The sequence below is a fragment of the Petromyzon marinus genome, chromosome 12, assembly GCF_048934315.1.
Source record: "Petromyzon marinus isolate PM22_M1 ecotype Great Lakes invasive population chromosome 12, UKy_Petmar_22M1.pri1.0, whole genome shotgun sequence".
Taxonomy (NCBI): domain Eukaryota; kingdom Metazoa; phylum Chordata; class Hyperoartia; order Petromyzontiformes; family Petromyzontidae; genus Petromyzon; species Petromyzon marinus.
The window spans coordinates 6,662,490-6,678,279 of NC_133678.1; positions in this window are offsets into that span (position 1 = coordinate 6,662,490).

Here is a 15,790-nt window from a genome sequence, read left to right on the forward strand (position 1 = left end):
TCAATCAACCCAATAGTGTAATGATCCATTAGTCACTGGATAGCAACGATTATGCATTCCAAAATAATTACCCGATGAGGTTATACAAATTTGCCTTTAATCAGCTACGTCTGACTGAAAGACATTGCGCATTTATTCACGTTACACAATCGTAATTGAAAACCATATATTCAGTGCTGCTGAGATGATCTAAGCACCATCGCTGACCGTGCGTGTGGAACTCTGCCCGCTCATATAACAATAATGCTGGAATGTATAACACGCACACATTTTTTCGCAGGCATAAATGACCACGACTTTGCAGCCACAAGCTGAGCGCCGTTCAAAAAGCCAAGCGCCGTTCAAAAAGCCAAGCAAAAAGAGGTGGGTGCCCTTCAAGTGTCTCGTAAACGTCGGTGTTAGATTGAATGCTGCGAATTTGTGGCAGGTTGTGTCGTTCCAGATGGCAGGGCTGAAGCTACGCCCAGCAGTGTCGGTGCTGGTCCCCGGTGCGGAGAGTAAAGAGGTAGGAAGTTCCACTGCCTGCTGCGTTCTACACGCAGCTGCAGTGCAGGATGACGGGTAGCGGAGGGGGGGGGGCCCGAAGAGAGATACAGAGGACGATCAAAAGCAGAGGCGTGCTGGCACAAGCAGGCAATCTTTCAGCTGACCCTGCTGGCAATGGCTGGGGAAGCCAGTGGAGGGATTGAAGGGAAGCCAATGATGACGCAGGCAAGATAGTTTTGTCACTATGGGAGGTTTTTTTTTTAGGATACTCTATACATTGAACTTCGTTCGCCCGGTACGTAGCCAACCGTGCTAACCGGAGGTGCGAGAAGAAGACAGCAAGAGGACGGAGTTTAAATAGTTGAGGCAAGACCCGACTGACGGGCTCCGCCAGCGATGGTCTTGGCGGTTTCGGCGGCGACGAGTGGACGCCGACGACGGAGGACCCCGGGAAGGTAGTTGCAAGATCCGACGGTGTAGTCGGTCAAGCCGTCGAAAGATAAGCCGGAGTCAAGGGGGACGCCAAGGAACTTCCTGTGGTTGGAGAATTGGATGGTGGAGCCGGTGAATATGAATGCTCAGCAGGAAGGAGCAGACGTTTGGGGAGGATGTACTGTGGGCTTGGATCTGGGTGAGGGCATGGCATTCCAGGAGCTTGGAGAGGGTGGAGAGGTTGGTGATGGGTCAATAGCTTGCCGGGGTCTTTAGTATTGAGGCCCGGTTTCTTGAGCAGCGGGGTGACTTGACCAGTTTTGTAGGAAGATAGGAAATGGCCGACAGCTAAAGAGGTATTGGTGACTTTGGCGATCGTGATGGACAGTTCTGTGGCACACCGTTTCAATAGGCAACTGGGGGGGGGGGGGTCCAGGGGAGACGATTTCACTTGAAGTGCTTGGATTCGTGTGAAGACATCCTTCGATAGCATGGCTTATTAGAAGGACAGGAACCTTGTATGAGGAGTCAGTGCAGTGGAGGCCAGTGGGTGAGATGGGTATGGGTTAAGCTTGAGGGATGCCTTGACAGTTTTGGCGATGGCAGAAAGTTTATTGGTGACGTACGCGCTGAAGGAGGTTACACGTTTCAAGAAAACGAGTGGGTCCATGTGACTGGGGGCCAAGCTTCTGTCAGGATGGAGGCGATCTTTGGAGGCTTTCTTTAGGTTGTGGCAGCTTTGTCAGGCAGTTTGGATGCAACCTTCGATGTTGGTGGTTGTTTAAGAAACAGCTCGTTTGCTGTCTTGCAGGCCACTCTGTAATGGGTCTCGTTAGTGGCAAGCTCAATGTGTGAGTAAGTCCGTTCCCAACACCTCTTGATTCGCTTGCCGTGGATGGCATTGGTGGATAGCCAGCGGGAGTCGTGTGATGATGCACAAGTGGTTCGAGGTTTGAGAGGTGCCAGTTTGGCCAATGCTGTCCTGAGATCAGCTTCGAGCTGATGGGTGCAAACACCCGGGTTGGGTGAAGGGGGTAAGATGGAGTAGGAGTTGGCAAGTAGATCCTAAAGGGCAGGAAAATCGATGCCTTTGAGATTGCATAATTATTTTGAATGATGAGAGACCTGGGTGAAGATAGAGAAGTGACAATGAGGTAGTGGTCAGAATAGTCTACTTGGAAGGACACCCCGATGGGAGACAGGCAACGGTCAAGGTCGGGTTCACTGAAGAGATCGAGCGGAGCTCTCGGAATGTGTGGAAGATACTCAGGTTTGGGCCAGTGTTGGCAATTGTCAGGTTGTGATAAGCCAAAGTTTCCTCCGGATGGCTGCAGATGGTGATTCAAGTCAGGCTTGCACAAATTGAAATCGCCTGTTACCACAAACCGATGGGTGACGTTGAGGAGAAAGGTACAGTGGGTGGGAAAGTTCACTGAGGAGGCTGATGACGTTGCCATCAGGAGGGGGGTATATTAGGATGATGGAAAATCTGGTGGTTTCGGTGATTACTAGAGACACTGACCGGGCCTCAAGGGTGGAGGGTGCACATGACAGGTTTTACGGTGAAACTGGAGTTACGGATGACAGCCACTCCGCCGCCACGGTGATCACGTGGAGGACCTTGTGACCTAAGGGGGGCGAAACTCAAAAGTGACGGCGGGTGGAAAACCAGGCCTGGTCCAAGTCTCGGAGACGAGATAAATGTCAATCTGATAATCGGATATGATGATCGGATGTGGTGCCGTGGACGAGGGCATAGTTGTTGGTGATGTAGTGGGAGTTTGGGAGACCGAGGCGAGTGAAGGGCGGTGCCAGGAGGCGGGGGAGGGGCCTGAGTGGGTGAGCACTGGTATCTGGTAGAGGGTAGACTGACGATGTATTAAGTACTAATATATTACTACTCTTTGGTTCTTTCGGTAAAGTGACGTGGTTAGAAATAAAATAAAATAAAACAAATCACGACGTTCAATGGCAACACAAGCAGTCGCCTGATGACGGCCGCTTGTGTTGCGATCGAACGTCGTGATTTGTTTTATTTTATTTTATTTCTAACTACGTGACTTTAAATTTTGATTTAAAGCTTTCGTGACTGCAGGGATTCATATTCTTGAACCAAGAATACGTGACTTTACTGAAAGAACCAAAAAATATGGATTCCTGCAGTCACGAAAGCTTCATACTAATCTATTAATTAACCATGAAGGGACATCATCATCAAAATGATATATTACAATTCACCTTGGACTTGATGACAAAATATAAACACGACCAACACACTGGTACTGACACTGGTGGAGGAATATAGATTTTATCATCGATTAAAACTGCATAATTTTCCTTCACATTTATCCCGTGCATGAGTTGTGATCATGTGTACACGATACGTGGAGTTTTTTTTTATTCCACGGAAAATCATATGTATATTTATTTATTTCACAATTAAATAATGATTGCATATCATTCCGTTTCCAACTAAAACCCACTATCAGTTGAGGTTATGCGTGGAATTTTTTTATTTTTAAATACAGATGTGGCAACGCACACATTACGATTATCATTAAGGCATTTACATGTTTAGTGCCTTTAAATTTAGAATAGTTAAGAATTTTTTATTTAAAGCTTTCGTGACTGCAGTAATTCATATGCTTAGCTCTTTCGGTAAAGTCACGTTGAAGGGAAACAATAAAATAATAAAATATATATAAAACATATATAAAAATATATATTTTATTGTTTCCCTTCAACGTGACTTTACCGAAAGAGCTAAGAATATAATAGTTAAGAAGTTAAATGCGTCCTATTAAACCATTAAATACCATGAGAAACGTCGCAAAATTCAGAATCCTATGAATGGTCTTTTCAATCTTCGTAATGTACAGGTATAATTAATCAATGCCAGGAATAGTTTTGACTGCCACTGCTTTTTATACCAGAATGTGCCCATTAGCAGCAGCCTATGTTCAGCCAAGCATGAAATTACATTGGGTGTCATCAGTCACATGTCGGTAGTGGGTGGAAATAGGTTCATCTGAATTAATAGCTCCATCACCAGGACCGTTTATCATCGCACGCCCATTTCCCGTGATATTGGTTGTTCATTTAAATGTTCTTTCTCGACCATCTGCATGAACGTTAGACCTCCAGTATGCAATGGGCCATCTCATACACCCTATCATTATCAAAGGTTTTTTTGTTACAAAAGTTTTCAGAAGACTTTGAATATGAAAATACATTTTTGCGACAGTAAGATATACTGGGCACAGATGCTGCCGTGGGTGTGACGGTTTGCACACTTTGACTTCCAGAGGACTCCATCCAAAGGCTGTCAGTTCGATCTCATGCCACAGCGACGGCAACAATTGAAAATGTTTCTCAAATCCCCTCCGCCTCTGGTTCACCCACCAGTGTAAATGGGTATAGCATGGTTGTTAGTCGATCGGCACATCACGGGTGGTGGGGTAAAGTGTGGATACTGTCACCCCTTATCAAACATCTTGCCGATGTGTGTATGTATGTTGAACTTGTTTCGCACCATACGTAGCCAACCGTGCTAATCGGCGGTGCAGAAGAGACTAGTTGAGTAATGTAGTGACGTGGTCGTGTGTGGTGAGTGTGGTGGTGGGCGCTGTGCGATGGGCCCTTCCGCTCTGCCGGTGAACTTTTTCTTTTACCAGGTAAGGCCCACTGACATACATAGCTCTTTTTCAAAAGCGACCTGGCCACAAATGATAGCTCAACGAAGTGGCTTATAAAAATGGACATTTATAGCAGCCAAATACTCTAAACGCGCGATGTTGATTCTAAATGTGGAGGGAGAAACCAGAGGACCCAGAGAAAAATCCACACGACCACAGGGAGCGAGGCGTCCGAACTCCAAATACACAGGCACTAGGGTTGGCATCGAACCCTGGACCTCCTGTTATCCCTGGCGAGGTAGTTAACATCTCGCCACCATCGCACCCCAAACTTGGGGGCGGTGGTCGTTCTTGTCGGCGATGGTGACGATGGCAGTGGCCCCGTTCGTGAGTCCAATGTTCGGGTCCCCGCCCGTGTCCACAACCCGCACCGCCAGCGTGTGCTGGGGCGTCCTCCTCTCGCGGCCCCAGCCCTTGGAAGAGAAGGCCAACTACACTCCACCAGAGGGGGCTCTCTTGAGCTCCCTCTGGTGGAGGCCCTTTCACCGGGCAGTGGTGTGAGCAAGAAATTGCAGGGCTGCATCTTTACTTTGTTTTACAACAGGCAGGGGTACGTTACAAGATGGCAGAATATCAATATCAACTGAAATTAATTTGATGCATTGTATATACATAAAATCCCAATTGCAAATAATCTCATTACAATCTCAAGGTAACCTTATATGCAAGGTCTTCTCATCACTTCATATGGCAGCTATTAACCAGCGCCATAGCGACAGGCTCTTATCGCCACGAGCAGACCTTGATAATACGGAGTTAAGGCGAGGCAGACTGTAGCAGCGTTTTATTGGAATAGGAGAATGAAGCATTAAACATTAGACGTGATCAAAATTTTACTAAAATAATGACGAGATAACCAAAATACACATTAGTCAATGTTTAATATATATACCTTAGGGTTGATACTCTCAGATACAGTTTGTTAATATAAAAAAATGATGAAAGGTTCGATTTAAATTTTAAGAAAGACAATGCCAAACGTTTACTGACATGCAAGGGAGATTGCTAAATCACTAAACAGAATTGAATTAACATTTCAATGATGTAATGAGATGGGGAAAGTATTAAATATTTGATGAAAATATTGACTTTAACGCTATCTTTTCTGCATAAAATAATCCATCATTAAATTGCAATGGCAATGTTTTACTTGAAAGTTTAAAACGAAAAAAATATCAGACACCTGCATCCAGAATTTCTCATGAGACATAGTTTTTAGACTACAAATATTGTTCAAAGGAAGTCATCTGCCTGAATACCATTTCCGTATTTATATTGACCTTACTTATGGTGCAATATGTCCAAGTGCATTTCAATGTACGTGCATTTATACATTTGTAGAAGAGTAGTGAAGGACGTCATGTCACTCAGGGGGGTGAAAGGGATGACGTCAGAGGTTACGGGGGATATATAAGGGGGAACCCGTGACGTAGAGAGGGTCGTCGTGAAGGGCCAGGAACGGAGAGAGTTAAGGAGTCGGGGTCGAGGGTAGGGGTGATACTTCACCCGGCCGACCGAGTTGGATGATCCCTCTGTCGGTGCTGGGGGGGGGGGGGTGAGATCACGTATAGCCTGGGTGGAGCTAGGGACCTCCCAGTACCCTTTCCCCTGGGGAGATGTTAGGGTTGTCACCTGTTTGGCGTAAGCCTTTAATAAGTTACCGGCAGTAGCCCTTAATAAACCTTAGCATCAGCCCCTACTAAAGAACCGTGTCAGCGTCGTCAGTTGCACCTCAACACATTGAAGAAAATGTTAGTAGTCTCAACTGAATGCTCACACTTGTGTTCACTTCCAACGTCCATAGTTTTATTGGAAAAACAATATCTGAATCAACATGGAAATATTACAGTGTCAATAAACATTCATTCCATGAAAAACATAAATACCTCCTTTTTTTACAACAGAAAACATTCTTATTCATACAGGCCACGAATCTCAGTCCCGCTGGGAGTTAAATGTAAATGTGTACAGTCTTTAGCAGGCAGTGACAATAGTGAATATATTAGTGATAATTTCACACAATGTATGTTCTGTTCGCTTGGCCCTTTAGTGGCGTATTGCAGGGTAGTCCTGAACAGACTTGGTCGGGGGGCAGGGGTTTATATATTGCAATACCTAGTAACAGAAAACCAAAGAGGCATATGAATAATGCAGCCGAGTGAGGGCGTACATAACATAAAAAACGCTATTTCCAGTGGTTTCCATAGCAATCCATGTGGTTTTTTGTGTTGTCGTATTTTTCTGAATTGTGTGGGATATTGGGCCTGCAAGTGGTTTGTGTGAGTCAGCCAAGTCCGTCACTAGCGAGTGCTGGCCGCAGGACGGCTGGCGGAGAGGAAAAAAACCGTGTTTTCACTCATCCAGAAAATGACCCATTCATCATTGAGGCTGCTTCCGGATTAATCCTTGCCTCCGTGCGCATCCGGCCATTTGTCATTCAATCTGATGATCTAGTTCCCCCCCCCCCATCTCATCTGCTGCTCCTGTCAATGCATGAATAATACGGTTGCCTGTAAGGAAATGTTTTATCAGTTTCTTTAGTTTTATTACGGTGAACAATTGCCTGCGGATGTGCTGTGCGGTGCATCACATTTCTAAACAAAGAATCAATAGAACACATCTGCAGAAAAACATAACTTGTCCTTTGTTCGGCCATTGCAACCGACTGCTGCAGCTGTGACATTTGGATAAATAATTAGACAGTTTCAAATGGTTTGACTAAAAGCAATTTAAAAGAGTGTACACCATTCACACATCAACACACGAGCAATTGCCTTCGTACAACACGCATTCAATTAAAGTGCATGGCATGAAGATTGCACTATACCTAAAAAATGGTCGTACAGTACTGGGATCACAAGGTTAATTTAGTTTTAATGATTGTATACGGGCAGCTGTAACATTTTGGTTCAAATGTATTTAATGTTTGTTTTGTTATGTCCACATAACACACGTAACAATGTGACGAATTACATGTCATAAATCAATATATATAATTCGATAGAGATTATAAATGCTTTAGTGTCGACGATGCACTGACATTTTAAGACAACATTAAAATAAAAAAACAGGAAAAGTTCTCTAAAACAACACATAGCACACCAGGAGAAGAAATTGATGAAAATGCAACGTAAAACACAAAATATAAAAAAAAATTACGAGGAAATAAATTAGCGAACACAATCATAATGTGACAAAGACAGAACCATTCAACTAATAAAGGAACCATGTGCAGATCTTTAGAGAAAAAAGTCATAAACCCAAGGAAACAAAACGCTCTATAGGTGAGGAACAGGATATTCCAGATGCCACGCCTGATGATTTAGCCCCTTCCTTTCATAATTTGGAAGAAAAGAGAAAACTCCCAGACCAGATGGAAGAATATTCTTGGTTATTCCGGTAAAGTCACGTAGAAGGGAAACAATAAAATAATAAAAATATAAAACAACTAAATTCTCACGACGTTTCGACTGCAACACAAGCAATCATCATCAGGTGTGAAAACCACAGCAATATTTTTTTTCAAATTTTCTTGCTGTGGTTTTCACACCTGATGATGATTGCTTGTGTTGCAGTCGAAACGTCGTGATCATTTTATTGTTTTATATTTTTATTATTTTATTGTTTCCCTTCTACGTGACTTTACCGAAAGAACCAAGAATATGAATCCCTGCAGTCACGAAAGCTTTAAATAAAAATTCAGATGGAAAGAACTCAGGACAATCATAAACACAGACACCAGCTGTTGGTATCATAATTAGCAGACCTATTTATTGAGTGTTTACACAGAAACGAAAACCTTCAATCGTTGAATGCAAATGAGGTCGGGTATGAGGGATGACATTCTAAGGTCCGGGACTGGTGATAGACTGGCAGTCAACGGAGAGAATATGCTCACAGATGACAGCCACCGACGAAGATGGAGCAATGAAATCAAGCGTCGGAGTGAGATGGATTTTGGCAATCACAGAACCGTGACTGGTATAGATGATATGGCGAGGTCTTCATGACTGTGTGGAAAGACAATGGATGATTATATATTATATGATTTATATTGTAGCAGATATTTTTTTATAAATACAATAACATCAGCTTTTGATGTATGTAATATTTGACATGAAAATCGGTGAGTATATTTTAACATATGTATGGTTTCCAGCTCCATCCTTAGAAATTGTTTTAGTTTTATTATTCTACATTTTTGTAAAACTATCATATTTACATACATATACAAAAAACACAATCGATTGGGGTTTGTTTTAAAGGAAGCTTGTTTTCCTGGCTGAACAAGTCTCAGTGCATGCTACGGTTAACAACAAGACTCCTGTTCTTGAGACTACTGGAGCAGAGCGTTACAACATAAATGTTCACGATAGCAAGACGCTATGGGATCACAGTTGCACGTGGGTATTGACCCTTTGCAGTCCACACAGAGGAACCACGTCGGTCGTGATATGGGGCCAGGTTCAGCGGGGAACTTCCTCGCGTAAAAAATAAACCTGGCACGATCCCCTATTAACCGCAAACACAACGTCCACCTGAATAAAGACTCTTGCGAAGGATTGCGGTCAGAAGCATATTGCTGAGAGGCGACTTTTCCTTCAGATCTGCGTCGCATGAATTGCCACACCTACAAAGTCAATTAGTGCGAAGCGTTCATTAGACAAAGAAACACCACCCCCTCCCATCAAGGTCTCATCCGCTCGTAGCCCGCTTATTACGAGTGGTTAGTTTTGTCATCACCCTTGGTTACAGATACACCAACACGCGTGTTCTTTGGGTCCTTCGGTAAAGTCACGTAGATCGGTTCAAAGAAAATAACAAAAAAAAACGACGACGTTTCGATCGCAACACAAGCGATCGTCGTCAGGAGGATAACGATTGATGATGACGATCGCTTGTGTTGCGATCGAAACGTCGTAGTTTTTGTTGTTGTTGTAATTTTCTTTGAACCGATCTACGTGACTTTACCCGACCCAAAGAATATGAATTCTTGCAGCCACGAAAGCTTCAGGTCAAAGATTCACACGACGGTTTGCGATGGGTGAATCACCTCTGAGCGTAACTGGTCGATCCTCACAACCGAATGTGACGATGCTTCGGAGTTAAAACAAAAGCAAATGTTTCGTGAACACTCAGCAATGAAGTGTCATTCACACGGAGTCAGACTTCAGCCGTAAGTGTCAGGGTGTGGCTGGGCGGATGCTCAATAGTGTATGAGCTGGCTGTTTGCCATTGGATCTCATCGGGGGTGAGGCATTTGCCCTGAGGTCTCCAGCCTCCACCTTCAATCTCTGTACCCTTGGAGCATTCAAGGAAATTGTTTACTTGGAGTCACTCTGTTCTTGAGCAAATCACTAAAAATAGTCTCTCCGCTGTGAGTAATCGGTTAAAAAACCTACCAAGGTGGTAGAGATGCAGCTCTCACAATGTCCCGCTCGCACCCCTGCTGTCGGTGGAGACTAGGCTCTAAGAAAAGCCGTCTCGGGTGTGGACCAATCAAATTCAAGGACAGTGCCAATATTATTATCAGAGTAGTGTCTCTTTTTGTTTGCATTTTGACTGCTTGTGTTGTGGTTCTTGCAAACATGATGCCTTGAATAAAGGTGTCAGTTTTTGTGCCAGTTAAAAGGGTAAAAACCTATTTCTATACCTAACAAGGTTTCTCATTTTTGATTTAAAGCTTTCGTGACTGCAGTGATTCATATTCTTGGTTCTTTCGGTAAAGTCACGTTGAAGGGAAACAATAAAATAATAAAATATATATAAAACAATAAAATTCTCACGACGTTTCGACTGCAACACAAGCAGTCATCATCCCATCAACGTGACTTTACCGAAAGAACCAAGAATAAGGTTTCTCATATTCATTGCCCTCATATTATCTGACAGCAGCGAGACTGACCTTCACTGCTGTCGGAGAATGACGGCAATTGTCATTGCATAACAGTCAACGTTATATTCTTAATTCCCCCATTTGGAAATTATCCAAATTTAATGCGAAAGCAGACTTAATTTGATGCTTTTTTTTACGTGTAGTGATTGGTGACTGGGCAGAGACCATCAACTCACTACACTTGAGAACCCAATCTTAATCATAGGCTCGAACCCAGCTCTAAACGGTGCCAGGTCAGTGGCTTGAGCTCTGAGCTTTGAGCCACTGCACCTCAGATTTTGACGGTTGGCTACGTATTGTGCTAAGTTCAACATGCATACATACATAACAAGTACTGACTAACTAAACTTTATTTTTTATTGTACCAGGTAAGGCCCACTGAGCTACGTAGCTCTTATTCAGAAGCGATCTGGCCACAAATGATAGCTCAACGAAGTGGCTCATCATGTGTAAATTTACAGCAGCGAAACACTAAATGCGTACTCTTTGGTTCTATTCTTCGAGACAGTTTGGTCCCTTCACCTGATGAAGGCCGCTTGTGTTGTGGCCGAAACGTCGTGATTTTTGTTGCTTTATTTTTTACCTACGTGACTTTACCGTATAGAACCAAAGAGTATAGATCCTTGCAGTCACGAAAGCTTCAAATCACTAAATGCGTGTTGATTCTAAATGTGGAGGGAAAAACCTGGAGGATCCGGAGAAAAATCCACGCGACCCACGGGGACGACACGCAAACTCCAAATATACAGCAGCAGGCGTCAGGGTCGGGATCGAACCCACGGCCTCCTGCATAGCAGACGAGGTAGTCAACATCTCTTCACAGCGGCGCCCCAACCAGAGGGATTTCCAAAGGAGCCCCGCGTGAGCAGTGCTTCACGACCCACCGTTTGCAGGCTCTTGGTGGCCCACAAGGTCGTGGGACGTGGTCCGCCTAATTTATTTCAATCATGATTCGTCTTTTTTTTTGGGTGGTTAATAATGGTCGGCGAGTGCAATAAGGTTTGGAACCGCTGCTTGAGATGGGTTTTTTTTCTGTTTTTTGGCCTATTCTTCCAACTAGTGGTGGCAGTCCAGCACTGCCGATTGACTAGCCATGGTGAAGCGACCTCATACTGGCTCGGTGCACAGAGGCGGGGGGAGGGGGATTTAAGAAACCTGCACCATTGTTTTGAAGCTACCATGCCGGGAGCTACCAAGCTACCATGCCGATCCAGTCACCTCTAGATTGCAAGTCCATTGTGCCAACCATTACACCTGCGACAATATACCTGCTATGAGTGATTGGTAATACAACCGTATTGTAGAACTTGCATTTTTCAAACAGATGTATCCGTTAATAATGCATCTAAATGTGCAATGCTACAATTGATGACATTTGAATAGTTTAAGGCAGCAATAAAATCTAAATTTTATACAGCTAGTAAGTTTATTGTACCTTGATTTGTGTTTTACTGAATAAATCGAAGAGATGCTTTAAAAAAAAGTCACAGAGGTGAGCTAACTAAATTGTTAATATAAATTTTAAATTCAGTCAACCCATGGGTGTGCTTGGAATATCTGACAAGCATTAAAGTCAAAAAGAAAGTTCACACAAGCTATTTAATAAATACCCTATGGAGGTGTGCTCACTGAATGTTTATCATTGCACAGTTGGTGGTATCTGAACTGATCCTGGGATGCACTTGGCTCCCTCACAGGAATGGCTAATTAAAGACCGGCCACGGTAGTGCAACTGTGGCCCTGCAACCCACACTATGGACCATATGGCAAAGGCACTAGAGGAGTAGGAAAACTGCATGAACTCTCTCCTCTCCCGAAGCCCTCTTGTAGCTAGCTGACCTTGGCTTTGGCATTTTGCACCTAAACATTTTGCCATGTGCAGATATAGAACAGCGTGTTTTGTCGATTGACTGTGTGTTAGGCTTGCTCTTTCCGAGATATCGGCACACACACACACAATCTGGATCACTTAATTGTCTCTAGTTCATGATATGTGGATGAAGAAAATTATCATCTCATTGCAAACAGGAATGTGGAGCGGTGGCACAGTGGTTTGCGAACTAGAATATGAACCCGGTGAACTGAATTTGATTCTCGACCACGGCTATCATCAGTGCCGAATGATATCTGAACCGGTCCTTGGCAAACGCTTCACCAACCCACACAAACCAACGTGGTGAAGCATGACAAGACAATCCATACGATGGAAGCGGAATGGGTGGGCCTTCATCCAGCAGTCAATTGACCAAGGTTACAATTTTTGTATGCACATATACCAATACCGATCGATATAATCTGTGTTATATTGGAACATGCGCGTGCAAAGTGTGTAAATTTAGATTTGAAAAAAAAACAAACCCTGCTCTTTTAAATTAAGCAATCGGAGCAAAACGTCTTCTAAGGGAATGCCGAGAACCCAACGTGTGGCATTCATTGAGCGTATTTAATGAAAGATACGACTCCAATGTGACGTTAAAAGCAGGGCGCAAACTACACCCCACAGCAGTTGCAAGAAAACACCGTGCTCCTTTAACATTTTCCAGAAAAAAATTACTTTTCCAACGTCACTGCTGGCAGAAAGAGTATTTGGCCTACTCTTCCACGCTGGCCAGCCGTCTTGTATGTTGAACTTCTTTCGCACACGGTACGTAGCCAATCGTGATCATCGGAGGTGCGGGGAAAGGACAACTAACTGAACTTAAAAAAAAGCAGTTTTAAATAAATTAGTGTTCAGTCTTGGAAGACGTGGGGGCACCTACGTTCTATGCCGCCGCAGGCTGTCCGCCAATCGACTGTTGTGTACTGCTGGGTGGACGGAGGCCGCAGAATTTAAGAAACTGCCCTTTTTTCTGGAACTGATAACCTCTGGATTTGCAAGTCCAGTAGCCTAACCATTACACCACAGCAACATATGATGGACAGAATGGGTGGACCTTCATCCAGCAGTCAATTGATCAAGGTGCATGTGTATATGTATATAATGTGAGCTGCCTTGCCTGCAGCCTTTTAACGCAGCCATACAACGAGGCCTGTCGACTCTAGCCCGAGCGAGCAAGTGAGCCAACCACAGCGTGACACTGTGGCCAAGTTGCAACACGCTTGGCTCGACCGGGAAACAACGAAATCTGACCCTGCCACCTCCTCTCTTGGTTGGGCAAGTCCGATGGAAACAGCACTGGTGGGCTGTTGCACGTGAATAATGGTGACCTCTCCGTCGGCCTATTGCTCATCATCGACGTTTCCTGTTCAGCCACGCGGTACAGCGGGGGCAGCACTTGTGGACCGTGTTCATTGTCCGTGCTTAAAATTGAACGGAGCGGCGGCTGATAGAATTCCGACAATTTAGAGCTCTGTTCATCGTCATCAGCAGTGGCGACAGCATAGAGGCTGCCACCATCCCCAATCAGCTGCCAAGTGAAGGTACCCTCAGGCTGTACTACTGCCACGGTCTCCTTGACTGTACAGTTGTAAACATCATGCAGTATGTGGACATATTAATTGCCCACTCTTGCTTTGTTTGACTTCTGGTTTTATTATTGCCACGGAAGTGTACTGATGTTCGTTAATGTAATAACAGCTTTGGCAGGGGCAGGTGGAAGGGGTAGTGGTGACAAGGTGGTTCACACACAGCCCTATGAACCCACGGACCTGAGTGAGATTCCCTGCTAACATCAGTGATAGGCGATATCTCAAAACGGTCCTGGGCACCCGCTCTAACAAGCTCGACTGACCAGTGTGGTGAACTACGGACGAACAATCCCCACAAATAAAGCAACCGACAGAATCTGGAGGCCTTCATCTAAAATTGGATTGAAAATGGGCTGTATAATACGAAGGTGCATAACATCAACTGGGACTGGTCATTCAGTGATATTACAAGAACAGGAACATTGGCATAAATTGTTATGGAGATTATAAAGGACGAAAAGGGACAGGTTTGTAACAAGCTATTACATTTAGTGGTTTACACTGGAATTAGTATATGCCTTTCAAAAAATTCCACTACAAGTGGTTTCATTTACGCATGGATCCATGAAAGGTAAACATTGAGTGGCAATTCATTGCCAGTCCATGCTTTAACATGCCCCAGCTATCGTCACACAAACAACAGCGAAACAATTACGTGTAACATGTGGCTTTAGCACGTGCTCGTGTCACTTCTGCTAAACATCATCATATTGCGCACTCTCAAAGTCACCAACCGAATGATATCGAACTTGCTCAATGTGGCCGTGCTTTGCAGCGTGACTCTCTCAGCCGGCTTGAACGGAATGCAATTTCTGGGAGAGTTGTGCTCTCTTGTGGTAGACGATTGCATTGACCAGGAAACGGATTATGTTCAATTACACTATGTAACACGATTTTTGTTCCTGGGTAATAAGTGTTATTTTCCAATTGCTTATGCTTCAAAAAAATAGAAAACGGCTATTATTCCCCGCAAACTTTGCTTTTGTGACCGGGACTTTATGTGAAGGAATGACACAAATGCACACCACGTGTTCTCATTGAAAATAGGTACATTTCTAAATATCACTGTCCTGGTCACAAAATCAAAGTTTGTGGGGAATAATAGCCATTTTCTGTGCTTTTGAGGCATAAGCAATCGAAAATAACAATTGCTACCCAGGAACAAAATTTGTTTTGTTACACAGTGTTATTAATGCATACTCTAAGTGCATCGGTGAGCATTGCGATTAAATGTATTTATTTCTTTAGCATTCTCAGAATAACCGGGTTTCCGTTAAGGAAGGGGAGAAATAACTGAGCCGAAAAAAGTTCAGAATCAGAAGATGTATTTATACTGGATGAATCCGATTAGCGAAAAGCACTTTTTCACATGTCCAAGAGTGAAAAGTTCAAAGTACAGCCCTGTAAATGCTTGCTCACGTAAGTTCTGGAGGAAGGGCCTCCACAATAGTGAGTTCCATAATACACCCCCCCCCCCCCCCCCCATAGAAGGCTTATACTTCCACACGGGGGCCAGACATCTCAGAATATGCGGCAGTACAGACACCTTACGCCACCGCACGCAACCTGCCGGTCAACTGTGCGTGCTATGTTACTCGTCAGCATTGTATCTGCGCTGACGAACTCAACAAATGTGAGAAAGCATGACCGAAATGAAGTGTAAATTGAATTGCCACACCGCAGCATGTGCGAGAGCTTTTAGAACTGATGAAAGTGCATCACACAAATAGCCCCGAGCTTTTCGATATAATGAATGATAGTGCCACGGCGAAGTGACATTACAGTAGCTAGTGAAGATTGCATATTGAATTGC